Genomic DNA, 14,116 nt, shown 5'->3' with positions numbered 1-14,116 from the left:
TATTATGTTTGTATTTGTTTGCTAACTTTGTTTTTTTCTATAAAATACTATGTATATTCAATATTATTAATTTCCTAGGACTACTATAACAAATTACTACAAACTGGTAACTTAAAACAGCAGGAAGTTTGCTTATGACAATACTAGCATAGTTTTGGAGACCAAAAATCTAAAACCAAGGTATCAGGAGGGCTTGCTTCTAAGGAATGCTCTAGAAATTAATTCCGTAGAGAAGGGATTACTAAATCAATGATGATTGGAGGGATAGTTCCGAATGGGAGATGTGTGCTAAAAGCAGATAAAGGACCCAACATGATAGCCTCTCAGTATGTATATTGCAAACCATAATTCCCAAAAGTAGAGAGAGAGTATGGGGAAAACTGTCTTCTATGAAGGTACAGGGAGGGGCAGGATGTGTGTGGGGGGAGTACTGCGGACATTGTGGTGGAGAATGTGCACTGGTGGAGGGATGAGTGTTTGATCATTGTCTGACTGAAACTCAAACATGAAAGCTTTGAACTATCTCATGGTGATTAAAAAAATTTTTTTAAAATTAAAAAAAGAAGATTTCTGACTTTTTCTAACTTTTGGTGGCTTTTTCACTGGTGGTAGCAAAATTCCAGTCTATGCCTTGGGGTATTCAAATGGCCTTATCCTTTGTATTTTTCTGGGGCTTTCTTCTTAAAAAAGATCACCATAATTCCTGGGGAGTTTTTTTCCTCAAGGTCCTTTTCTGATTACAACTGCAAAGACCTTATTTCTATATAGTTCTCATTCTAACATTTAGGATGGACATATATTTGGAAGAAGAAGTACTATTATTTAACAAAGTGCAATGAACTAAGCTCATCCAAAGGCCGGAACTATGCTCTTGGTCCCATGAACTGGGAATTTTCGAGAGATTGGTCTCCTAAAACTTCAATTTTTATTTACAGCCATTCAGCAAGTACTTTAAAGCTTCTGCTTCATGGTAGACATTACTACAGATTTGGAAGACAAAAAAACTAATAATTAATGTTAATTAAGATGCAACTAGGTGCCAGGAATTTTCTTAGTTAATACTGCCCATATTCCTGTAATTTGAGAGATGTTCTAGCCACTGACAGCACAGATTGCTCCAGCAACTTCTTTAGAGTCACAGGATCAGTGAGTATTTGAGTTCAGATCTCTTTCTGCTCTAACAGTAGATGCCTACTCTAAAAACACATGGCAATGAGCATTAATTTCCTGCTCATTATGGGCCAAGCCCCAAACTAGATGATAAGTCATGAAGTAGAATGAAACAAGGGCCTTGCTGCTGAGATACTCATGGTCAAATTAATTAAACTTGCTCTAATTAGACTAAGCGTACCAAAGGCAAAACATTCACTCAACCAATATCTAATGAAGCCTTGCACATTGTGGGTATGGTTTTGAGTACTGGTAAGTCACTGGTGAATGGATATGATACATAAGGTCCTTGCTTTCTTGCATCTTATAGTCTTAGGCAGGCATAATAGATATGTGAAAAGGACATACGATGCATCCACACTGTGCTCAGTGAGAAGCATTTGGATTTGGAAATAAGTAATAACTTGATATCTTCCCTCCTAGACAAATTCTTACTAGGCAATGATGTTTGAGAGCAGAACAAAGTGTACTGGTAGAAGCTAGTGTTTGGAGTGAAAGGCTCTATAAAAAGCATAGAGCAGGATTCATCTTATCACAGAGAGAATATGATAGGGGACGAGGGGGAAGGAGTTGCTAAATGCACTGCTGTTTCCTGTATCATCAAACATCTCTTTTATTTCATCCACTTCCACTGGGCTTCATTCTGACTGGGATCTCACAGCACTTTCGCCTGGAGTTTAGGAAGGCTGTGGCTGGCCTTGAGGTAAGATGGGTTCAGTGTGTTCTCCTTCATGTAATCTTGTTTTTACTTCTTATGGGAGGGCTGGAGTGATAACACAGTGGTAGGGTGTTTGCCTTGCACACGGCTGACCTGGGTTCAGTTCCTCCGCCCCTCTCAGAGAGCCTGGCAAGCTACCGAGAGTATCTCGCCCTCACGGAAGAGCCTGGCAAGCTCCCTGTGACATCTTCGATATGCCAGAAACAGTAACAAGTCTCATATTGGAGACATTACTGGTGCCCGCTCAAGCAAATCGATGAGCAATGGGATGACAGTGACTGTGACTTGTTATGGTTTAAAACCTTTAAACCAGATCAACCTCTTTGCCCTGAGACTGTTTCCTACAGCATCAAACTGGCTCCCTGCCCCATGACTCTATACTATATTGTATGTGTATGAATTACTGGTACCATTTCATTACAACTCCAAGGAAGTTTGCATACTGACAGTGGTGGTTGGTGGCTGGACACAGCTTGCAATTGCAGAACTAATCTCTCTCTTTCTATCCCCCACACCTTTCTCTCCCTACAGTGGTTTGATAGATTTAATTCCTGGAGAACTCTGTGGGCAAGATTTAAACATATTTTTTCCTGCTGTGAGTCTGAAATAAAGTCTTTATAGATTGCCAAAGCAGGTGTAGTGAATCACTGGCTTACAGGTGCTCTTTGCTCCTCTGCATGGAGGCTTCAATCTGATTTAGTAAATTCTACTCTTGCCTTTCACTCAACACCAGCCTTCGACACACTGCAGCACTATTCAGCTGCACATGTTCCTATCAGTCACTAATGGTATTAAAAGCTCAAGAGCCTTTCCTCGATGTATTATTATTATTATTATAGATGGCCAAGATCCAGAGACTATAAAACCAAGCTCCTGGAAGAGAACGATGCAGTCTCTTGCCATATTGACATCTAAGAGCCTAGTTCTCCCTCTTAGAGAACCTAAAAGCTACCAAGAATCTATTGCCCACTTGGGAGAGCCTCGCAAGCTCCCTGTGATGTATTCATATCCAAAATACAATAACAGATATATACGTAGCTCGCGGAGAGCCCAGCAAGCTGCCAAGAGTATCCCGTCCGCATGGCAGAGCCTGGCAAACTACCCGTGGTGTATTCGATATGCCAAAAACAGTAACAATAGGTCTCATTCCCCTGACCCTGTAAGAGCCTGCAATCGTTGGGAAAGACGAGTAAGAAGAGACTGCTAAAATCTCAGGGCTGAGTGTAATAGAGATGTTACTGGTGCCCGCTTGAGTAAATTGATGAACAATGAGATGACAATGATACAGTGATTATATAAATATATATTATATATATTACATATATATAAAACAAAACTCCCGGAAGCACACAACCTCTTATAGTCTAGCCCACTGATATGCCTAGAGCAGCATACATGTGTTTGGTTTTAACATACTTACTTGTATTCTCTCATATACATTCTCCTTCCCTCTCAGAGAGCCTTGGCAAGCTATGGAGAGTATCCCACCCACACGGAAAAGTCTGGCAAGCTCCCCGTGGCGTGTTCGATATGCCAAATACAGTAAAAATAACAGTTCTCATTCCTCTGACCCTGAAAGAACCTCCAATTGTTGGGAAAGATGAGTAAGGAGAGGCTGCTAAAATCTCAGGGCTGGGACGAATGGAGACGTTAGTGGCGCCTGCTCGAGTAAATCCATGAACAAGGGGATGACAGTGATACAGTGATTATTGATTGTTATTGTTATTGTGTGGGTCTTCCAAGTACCATACAGGAGCCCACAGACCCCTCTGGGAAATTCTCAGCCATCTGGACCAACAGTTCAATGTAAGGGCCTGAAGATGCAACATTTCTTGGGCCATGATGTCCCAGGAAGTTCATGCGTCACCCTAGTGGTGCTTGGGGGCCTCTAGGACTGCACTTGTCAAAGCTCAGGAACCCTCTGAAGCTGGGGGTCAGCAGGGGTCTTATGCCGGACATAACTTTAACCCCAGTGGGTGTTTGCCTTGCACGCAGTCGACTCAGGTTCAATTCCTCTGTCCCTCTCAGAGAGCCCAACAAGCTACCGAGAGTATCATATGTATCTTATACATATGTAAGGGGATTAAATCACTGCATCACTGTCATCCCGTTGTTCGTTGATTTACTCAAGCGGGCACCAGTAATGTCTCTATTACACACAGCCCTGAGATTTTAGCAGCCTCTCCTTACTCATCTTTCCCAACGACCGAGGCTCTTTCAGGGTCAGGGGAATGGGACTTATCGTTACAGTTTTTGGCATATCAAATACTCCATGGGTAGCTTGCCAGACTCTGTCATGTGGTGGGATACTCTCGGTAGTTTGCCGGGATCTCTGAGAGGTATGTATATATCTGTTACTGTATTTGGGATATGAATATGCCACGGCGAGCTTGCCAGGGCAATAGACTCTCGGTAGCTTGTCAGATTCTCCAAGAGGGAGAAGTAGGCTATCAGATGTTGAGCAGCCTCGGGCTTCTGTGAGCTTGGTTTTTTTAGTCTCCGTATGTTGGCTGTTAATGGTATTACTTGGCACCAGGGGCAGTTTCTGGGTGTGACTGCCTAGTTACTGGAAAATGGGGGATCTGGGTGGAAGAGGCCCAGTCCCGCTCCGAACAGCCTTGGAGACTTTGGCCCCGGGTTCCACACACCTGGCTTCCTCTGCTGTTTCCTTAAAAAAACTACTGTATATATTTAAAAACAACTGGCCGAAATACAATCTTCAAATTGTCATGTCACAAAACCAATGCCATTTGGAAAAAAAGAGTTCTCTTAAACTTCCACATTCCAAAGATCAGCAGTGCTAATGAAATGGAAGAAATAAATGTATTTTTCTCACTAGATTATGGACCAGTGAGTTCAGGACCCATATTTGGTTTAGTTTCACAATATCAGCAATGTAACATAGTACCTGGCACGTGACAGGGGAAAGATACATGTTGAAAATTAGTGATGTCTTATATGTGGTTCAACCACCACAGATATAAGCTTCCTTAATCATATATTTTTTAACTTTACAGTGGTTGATGAGGTATATTGTGCTATTATAATCACTGTATAACTGTCATCCCGTTGCTCATCAATTTGCTCGAGCAGACACCAGTAACATCTCCATTGTGAGACTTATTGTTACTGTTTTTGGCATATAGTATACGTCACAGGTACGCTGCTGGGCTCTGCCGTGGGGGCGAGATACTTTCGGTAGTTTGCTGGGCTCCCCAAGAGAGGCAGAGGAATCAAACCCTGGTCGGCCACATGCTAGGTGAATGCCCTACCAGCTGTGCTATCGCTCCAACCCATACTATTATAATATATTAGTATAATATTTATTATATTAAATTAGATCATTTTATTTTATGATGTAACAGTATTCGTCCCTGGAATAAACACTATTTGATTATGACATTTTTTTATGTCTTTTGTATATGGTCTGCAAATATTTTGTTGAGGATCTTTGTATCATTCACTGGGGATGAATTTTATTTTTAGTAATAGTTCTATTTTTAGTATTAGAATAACATTGGCTTCTTAAAGCTGTTAGGAAGGATCTTGTTTCTTCAATATTTTTAAATAGCTTGAAAAATATAGTTAGTAAGTATATTTTGAAGGTATGATAGAATTTAATAGTAACCTGTCTGGACCTGGGATTTTGTTTTTGGAGAAGTTTTTAATTCCAAATTCCATTTCCTTCCCCATGCTTGGTCTGTTCAGGTTTTCTACTTTTCTCCTAATTCAATATAGGACCTTATATGCTTCTAAAATGCATCCATTTCTTCAAAGTTCTTTAGGTTAGTGGCATAGAGTTACACATAGTAATATCGTATGTCACCTCTTATCTTTTGTATTTCTGAGGTGTATACCTTAATTTGTTCCCTTTTATCTCTAATCAGATTTATCCAGGGTTTCTCTAATTTTTTTCCCTTGAGAGGTTAGTTTAGGCTTTTAAAATATTGTTTATTCTTTTGAACAACAAGTTCCTGGTTTCATTAACCCTATGCATTGTTTTCTGATTTTTGTCATTGATTTATGTTTTAGTTTTTATTATTTTTTTCCTTCTAATTACTTTGGGATTCATTTGTCATTCTTCTAGTTTCTCAAGTTGTGAGGTTAGGTTATTTATTAAAACATTTTCCTTTTTATTTATGTAAAGCTGTATTAATATGTGTATCCCTTAGTACTGCTTTAGCTGTGCCCCAGAGGTTCTGCCAATTTGTGTTTTCATTCTCATTCATTTCAAGGAATGTTTTGATTTCTTAGATTTCATCTTTTAGCCAATTGTTACTTTATAGTAAGTTATTCAGTTTCCAAATGTGGGATCTTTATCTGATTTTCTTTTAAAAAATATTTTTTAGGGACTGGAGAGATATATTGTACAACACTTTCCTTGCACACAGTTGACCCAGGTTTGATCCTCTGCATGCCATGTGGTCCCCCAAGCACTGTCAGGAGTTATTCCTAAGTGCAGAGCCAGAAGAAACCCCTGAGCATTGCTGGGTGCAGCCCAGAAACAAAACAAATATTTTTTGGTTATTAAATTTAGGCACGTTGGTTTACAAAACTGTTGTTGGTAGATTTTCATATATGAAACATTCTAGTACCACCCTTTCCCACAAGAGTGTCCATTTCCCTCCACCATTGTATCACTGTCCCTCTTTGCCCTCCCCATGCCATTTCCTGTTGTAAGTTTTCTGCTGAAGACCAGCTCTCAGTTTCTGTTGCCTTTGGGTATCTGTCATTTCCCTACTATTTTTTTTATTTTTTTTGCATCTCATGTATGAGAGATTGTCTGTATTGGTCCCTTTTCCTTCTGACCAACTTTGCTCAGTATGATACTATCCAAATCTATCTATGTGGCAGAAAATTGCATAGTTTCATCTTTGCTTAAAGCAAGTAGTAGTCCACTGTGTACCACATCACCATGATCTGAAAAGGTACTTGTATGATTTCTATTTTCCTGACCTATGAACAATCATGTGGTCTATCTTAGAGTATGTTCCTTGTGCATCAAAGAACGTGTATTTGACTTTTCAGGCCATAGGGTCACATATATATCTATTAATACCATTTGTGTCAATTCCTCACTTAGGGCTCTTGCTTCCTTATGGATATTCTGTCTGGCTAATCTGTCCAATGACGAATGTGGGAAGTTAAGATCTTCCACTGCTATTGTGTTGCCACAGATGTTCCACTTAGTTCTATTAGGAGTCCTTTGTAAAGTTTGATGTCCCTTCATTTGATAAATATATGTTAATATGAGTTGTGTCCTCTTAAATCAGAATGGTGCTTTGCATGCAGGAGACCAAGATTTGACCACTTGTACTACATGTGGTCCCAAAGCACCACTGGAGGGATGCCCGAGGATAGAGGCAGGCAGGAAGAGCAATTGAGCATCACTAGGCATAGCCACCCCTCCCCACAACACACACAAAGAGTTAAGTCCTCTGATCTATTAATCCCTTGTCAGTAAATTATGCTCACCCCTATCTCTTATTACTTCTCTTTTTATTTTAGCTTGATGTTATTTGGACTGGAGTGATAGCAAAGTGGGGAGGGCATTTGGCTTGCACACAGTCGACCCGGGTTCGATTCCTCCATCCCTCTTGGAGAGTCCAGCAAGCTACCGAGAGTATCACACTGCACAGCAGAGCCTGGCAAGCTACCCGTGAGGTATTCAATATGCCAAAAAAACAGTGACAACAAGTCTCACAATGGAGATGTTACTGGTGCCCGCTCGAGCAAATCGATGAACAATGAGACAACAATGACGATGACAGTGATGTTATTTGATATGATACAAGAGTGATCATCTCTGGTGCTTTTATCTTAGTATTAGTGTAGTGATTGTTTTCACATCTTTCATGCTGTACCTGCGTTTATATCATGAGAGTTCAAGTGTGTCTCTTGTAAGCTGCAAAGGGTTGGGTTTTGTTTCCTGGTCCATCCAGTCACTTGTGTCTATGATAAGAGAATTCAGTCAATCTTCATGTAGAGAAATTATTGATATGAAAGAATTATTTGCCATTTTTCTATGAGGATTTTATGTTTTTGCCATTTGTCATTTTTTAAAAAATGAAGTGACTTTTATTATTTCTTGCAGATCTGGTTTAGATGCAACAAATGTCTTCAGTTGTTTGTCTGAGAATGTTTTCATCACCCTTTCAAATCTGACTAATAGCCTTGCAGGACAGAGGATTCTTGGTTGCATATTCTTTTCATTCAGCACTTTAAATATACCATTTCATTCCCTTTGCTTGAAGAGTTTCATTTGGTAAATCTGTTGTAAATTTTATGTTATTTGTCCACTGTTTGAGGCTTTTTTTGTTTCTGGACCCTTTAAACTGCCTATTTCTCTCTTTGGTTCTTGTCATTTTTACTACTCTTTATCTTGGTGTTATTGTCTGTTTGAGTTTCTTTGGAGTCTCCTGGATCAATGCAAAAGACCCCCCCATTAAGACTGGGGAAATTCTCAGGCACTATCTCTTCCACCAGCCACTCTTTTTAAAAAAATTTTTTTTATTAGTGAATCACCATGAGGTACAGTAATAGATTTACAAACTTTCGTGCTTGAGTTTCAGTCATACAATAGTTGAGTACCCATCCCTCCACCAGTGCCCATTTTCCACCACCAATGGTCCCAGCATCCCTCCCACCACCTACATCTTGTTCCACCACCCCACTCCACCCCGCCTCTGTGGCAGGGCATTCCCTTTTGCTCTCTCTCTCTCTCTCTCTCTCTCTCTCTCTCTCTCTCTCTCCTCTTGGGTGTTGTGGTTTGCAGTAGAGGTATTAAGTGGTCATCATGTTCGGTCTATAGTCTACTTTCAGCATGCATCTCCCATCCCGAACGGGCCCTCCTAGCACCCTTTACTTGATGGTCCCTTATCTATCTGAGCTGCCTTTTCCACCAGCATGCGAGGCTGCCACCAGCCACTCTTACCCTTTGTTCTTTTCCCTCCTTTTGAAGTTCTTATGTATGATTAAGAGGCTGTTCCTTTTGCTATTGTTCATTAAATATCTTAAATTTTCTTCTCTTTTCTCTCTTCTCTTATTTATTGATGATGTAGTTTGTCTTTCTTCAGGGTCACTAATTTGATTTTCAGCTTTTCCCATTTTGCTCCTGAGTCCTGCTACTGTATTCTTTTGCTCTTTCATTTCAATTTTAATGAGTTGCTTCTCCCATAAATCTTTCTTGAGTTTATTGAATCTCTCTTCCAATGATTTTCTCAGTTCAGTGAACTGAAAGGATTGTTGAGAGAACTGTAGCTCTAAAGTCAACTGTGGGCAGCTTTGAAAGTTCAACAATGCTTTGAGGACCTTCTTGGATGTCTATCCTCATCAATTGTTTTAGTGAAATTCCTTCATTTCCCCAATATTCTGGATGTTTTGTGGGAGCTAAGAGGGCATTTCCAAATTCCAGGAGTTCTCACCAGTGATTCCTTTCTAAAAAATCAGGCTGGTGTCTAATTTTTTCAAAAAAAAAAAAAGGCGGGGGTGGCGGTGCTTAAAAAATAGTCTAGTGATTTCTGGAATGTGGATGTCTTGTGTGTATTTCTTAAATTTTTGCAAGATTGAACTGGTGCCTACAACTCTGATTTGGGTGCATCTGGATGACATTAAGGATTTGTGTTTCACTGATGCTCTGATATAGCACTAAGGACTAGCTGGCCTGGGTGGGTTCCGGCCCAGGATTTAGTTGCTAGTGTCTGATGTGGAACCATAGTTCACCGGACTTGGGCAGTGACTGGAGATTGTTGTCATGCATACCAAATAACAGCTGTTTTGCATCCTGTTTGGGAACAGCTTCTCTAAACCATGGCCTGGTTTCATCTTGGGTGTCTGCTATTCCTGCCCTAGATGGCAACTTCTGGTTGCTTTCCTAGGAATGACTGCTCCTAACTGTGGCCTGGGGACAAGTGTATCCTGTCTTTGTTGGGTACTGCCAGGATCCAATATCGTTCTGGCACAGAGGTATTGGCCACACAATACAAAACTGAACCTTTGGGGTGGGGGTGGGGGAGTTTGGGGCCACACCTTGTTGCTCATGGGTTACTCCTGGCTCTGCACTCAAGAATTACTCCTACCAATATTAAGTAATTATATGTGGTGCTAGAGATCCAGCTTGCCTGTGTGCGCAAATCAAGTGCTCTACTCACTATACAATCGCTCCAGCATCCCCAAACTAAACTTTTGTTGGGTACTTTGCACTTGGTGTCCTTTGTTTAGGTTGGAGGTTAAATGTGGTATGCCCACTTTGGGTGGGGAAGGGGTCCTTCCTGTAATTGTGAGAAGATGCATCTCAAATCTGTCAGGTTGTATGGCAGCTTGGGCCTGAGGAGTGGGGCCAACACTTAATCTTTTGGGGAGCTGAGACTTTAGGGGTTGGATTATGGCTGAGTAGAATCTCATCTGGACTAGGCTGCTCTAGTCCAGACAACGTCAGGTCATTATACCTTTTAGTGGGTTTGAAGAGTTATGAGATTCTCTGACTCTTTTTTTAAAAAAATTTTATTTCTTATAGAATCACTGTGAGATACAGTTACAAAGTTTTCATATTTGATCCACCACCAAAAACACCCTCATACCCCCTTTCCCACTCCCCCTCTGCCTGTGTGGCAGACAATTTCCACTTTACTCTTTCCTTACTTTGATTACATTCAATTTTCAACAGGAATCTCACTATCATGATTTGAAGGTTTTCCTCCAATAGTCAGACATGTTGGATGGCATCATTAGATTGTATGTTTGCATTTTTCAGGAAAGGTCGTGCGGCCGTTTGGAGATGTCCCAGTCCCACATCCTGGAGCCATGCTAGTAGAAGCTCAGTGTCGTCGGGGCTCCATCTGGAGAAGGCGTGCTGGCTGTACCTTCTCCGTCTGGCTCCCTGGTGTTGTTGGCCCAGTCTGGGGTCCAGAGCAATCTCTGGCTTTTGGTGCTTACCCAAACGCCTAGATTCTTCTCTGTTGATTGTCTCTGACTCTTAATTTTTAATACAAAACTGAAGCCTGTACTTAATTCAGCATCTCAATATAAAGCTGTCAATTGGGGCTAGGTTATATCAGCTGAGGTGCTGATCCTATCAAGACAGCTGAGTCAGCAGCCCTCTAGTAAAGGCTTGGTAAAGGCTGCTTCCTGTTCATACTAAACATGACAGTGTATAGTGTTGGGCTGAAAAATGCTAACTTTGTTTTTGACTAAGTATAAAACCAACATTTCCTAAGTTCATTAAGTTCAACACTTTGCCACCCTAAATTGATGTTTTCTGTCTGGTACTAGCTTGCCAGTCTTGCTAGATAATTTTTCTTTCAGTATCTGCTTCTCCCTTCCCTTCACAAAGTTGAGTCTCCCGGAAGTGGTGGCTGTTTTTTCCAGTGGATTTTCTCAGCATGTGGGGTGCTGTACTCCATTTCATTCTCTACACAGGAGTCTCACAAAACTGTTTCTTTTGGTCCATCTTTCCCCCACCACATCCCCAAATATATCTTTAAAATACGTTAATTTCCTAAGTTTTTAATGTGGCATTTAGGGGTCTTTGAGTTCTAACCCAGTTTATATTTGCATGCTTAAGACTTGTTGAGGAGGGGATCTGTTCTGTGGCTGTAATTTTATTGTTATTTCCCAAATTGTGTCATTCTTGCACAGGTCTCTGAGTCTTTGCAGAGTTATTGGGTCTGACTGCAATGCCTTTTTTCTTATCTGCTTGTTTGCTTGGTCTACTATTCCTTAAGATCCCAAATAGGGGACTTTCTCTATAAAAACCTCACAGGCAGAGTCTGTCCACTTGTCCTTGGCATTTTTAGGATTAATTGAACCTGACTTTTACATCTCTCACATGGGTACATATCACAGACTTTCAGGATTAACTATAAGAGCCTTTGGTCAACTCTGTTCAAAATGCTGGTCAAGAACTTTGAATTTCTGGCACTGAATGCAGTGTGGGAAACTAAGTACATGCTTGAGACATGCTTATAGAATAAATTCCTGAAATGTGCCCCATGGGGAATCCCTCCCGTCACCTCAGTGATTTCCCCAATCTCTCCTGTGATGGGGATGTGTTAGTGTCAGCATTTCAGTTTAGTGTTAGCATTACAAAGGTTGAAGGTAGGATCTCCTGTTATTTAGTAAAGATTGATTGTCGCATCATTACTACTCTTTCTTGCAAAGAACTTAGGTAAATGGTTCTGGTCTGGTACAGGCCAGGAATTTTTTGGCTTGCCTGTACCACGAGTACTTGGCTTCCAAATTCCACATCACAAAATTTGTTCTGAAAATGTAATCAATATTTGTGAAAATTGTCCTTTGTGATATTCATTGTTGAATTTCATATATTTTAATTATGAAAATATTTCAACATCATATAATGATGTTGAGATGAGTGATTAAATTCACTCATTATTTTTGCAGTTTTTTTATAAAATGATTCAAATTATTTTAATCCAAGGCTGCTCGGATCGGGACTGGGCCTCTTCTTCCCAGATCTTCCATTTTCCAATAGCTAGCCCCCGATGCCTTGTAACCCCATCAACGGCCAAAATCCAGAGACTATAAGACCAAGCTACCAGAAGGGAGCAACGCAGTCTCTTGCCCCATGCCTGGCTGTCTTCACCAGGTCCCTCTGAGGGGACAGGTTGTGTTTCCCTCCCCCCACCCTGAGCAGAGCCTCAATAGTTGAAGACCTCCAGAACCCAGCCACGACCATGCACAGGGCCCCTCTCCACAAGTTTGGACGAGCCTCACTCATGGAGGAGCAGGCAGAGGAACTCAGGTGTTCGGAACGCGGGGCTGAGATCTCTAAGACTGCTCGGATCGGGACTGGGTCTCTTCCTCCCAGATCCCCCATTTTCCAGTAGCTAGGCAGTCACACCCAGAGACTGCTCCCGGCACTGTGTAATCCCACCAATGGCCAACATCCAGAGATTATAAAACCAAGATCCCAGAAGCCTGGGTGCTTTGTGGCCTCTTGACATCTAATAGCCTAGTTCTCCCTCTCAGAGAACCTAATAAACTACCGAGAGTCTATTGCCCACTGGGGAGAGCCTGGCAAGCTCCCCGTGGCATATTCATATGCAAAATACAGTAACAGATATATACACATCTCTTGAAGAGCCCGGCAAGCTACCGAGAGTATCCTGCCTGCATAGCAGAGCCTGGCAAGCTACCTGTGGCGTATTCGATACGCCCCAAACAGTAACAACAGGTCTCATTTCCCTGACCCTGAAAAGAGCCTCCAATCATTGAGAAAGAAGAGTAAGGAGAGGCTGCTAAAGTCTCAGGGCTGAGTGGAATAGAGACGTTACTGGTGCCCACTTGAGTAAATCAACAATGGGATGACAGTGATACAGTGATTCAAATTATATTGTAAACTTGATTCAAATTATATTGTAAACTAATATTTTGATATACGAAAATATACTTGTGTGTAAAGACTGTAAATCAAGTTTTAAAATGTGCATTTCATAATTTAATAATATTTAAAAATTATTCACATATAATTAAATCTGGACTGGAGCGATAGCACAGCGTGTAGGGTGTTTGCCTTGAATGTGCTTGACCCAGGTTCGATTACTCCATCCCTCTCGGAGAGCTACTCAGCAAGCTACCAAGAATATCCCACCCACATGGCAGAGACTGGCATGCTACCCGTGGCATATTCGATATGCCAAAAACAGTAACAACAGTTCTAACAATGGAGACGTTACTGGTGCCCACTCGAGAAAATCAATGAACAATAGGATGACAATGTTACAGTGCTACAGTATATAATTAAATCCTATGTTAGTCTACATATGTGTTCATTTGATACACTTGGGAATTAGTTTGGAAAAACTGTATGTTAAGGTATTAACAGTGCTCTCTACTTTTGGTAGAAATTTTAAGCACCACATTCTTTTTAGTGATAAAATATTCTGAATTTATATTTAATATTGAAATATATTTATATCTATAGCAGTATTCAGTTAGCACTTTCCTAAGTACTAATATTTTCTTAATGTTTTTCATTATGTTAAAGCAAAAATTTTCCTCCAAAATAACAGCAAATGATTCTGGCTGCAACGTATTAGTGTGTTCTCTATATTTTACATGACAAACTATTCTGGAAGTGTATGTCTTTTGGATAATTCAAAGTTGGATCACTGGGGTGAAAAATTATCAGTGCCCACAGAAGGAGATTGTGATTTTTAATTGCTACTTTAAATAGATTTCTATATTGAGAGTTCTGATTGATTTATGATT

Source organism: Sorex araneus, chromosome 4 (assembly GCF_027595985.1).
Source record: "Sorex araneus isolate mSorAra2 chromosome 4, mSorAra2.pri, whole genome shotgun sequence".
In the NCBI taxonomy this organism is placed as follows: Eukaryota; Metazoa; Chordata; class Mammalia; order Eulipotyphla; family Soricidae; genus Sorex; species Sorex araneus.
The sequence above is the reverse complement of the archived record's forward strand: the minus strand, read 5'-3'. Positions refer to the sequence as shown.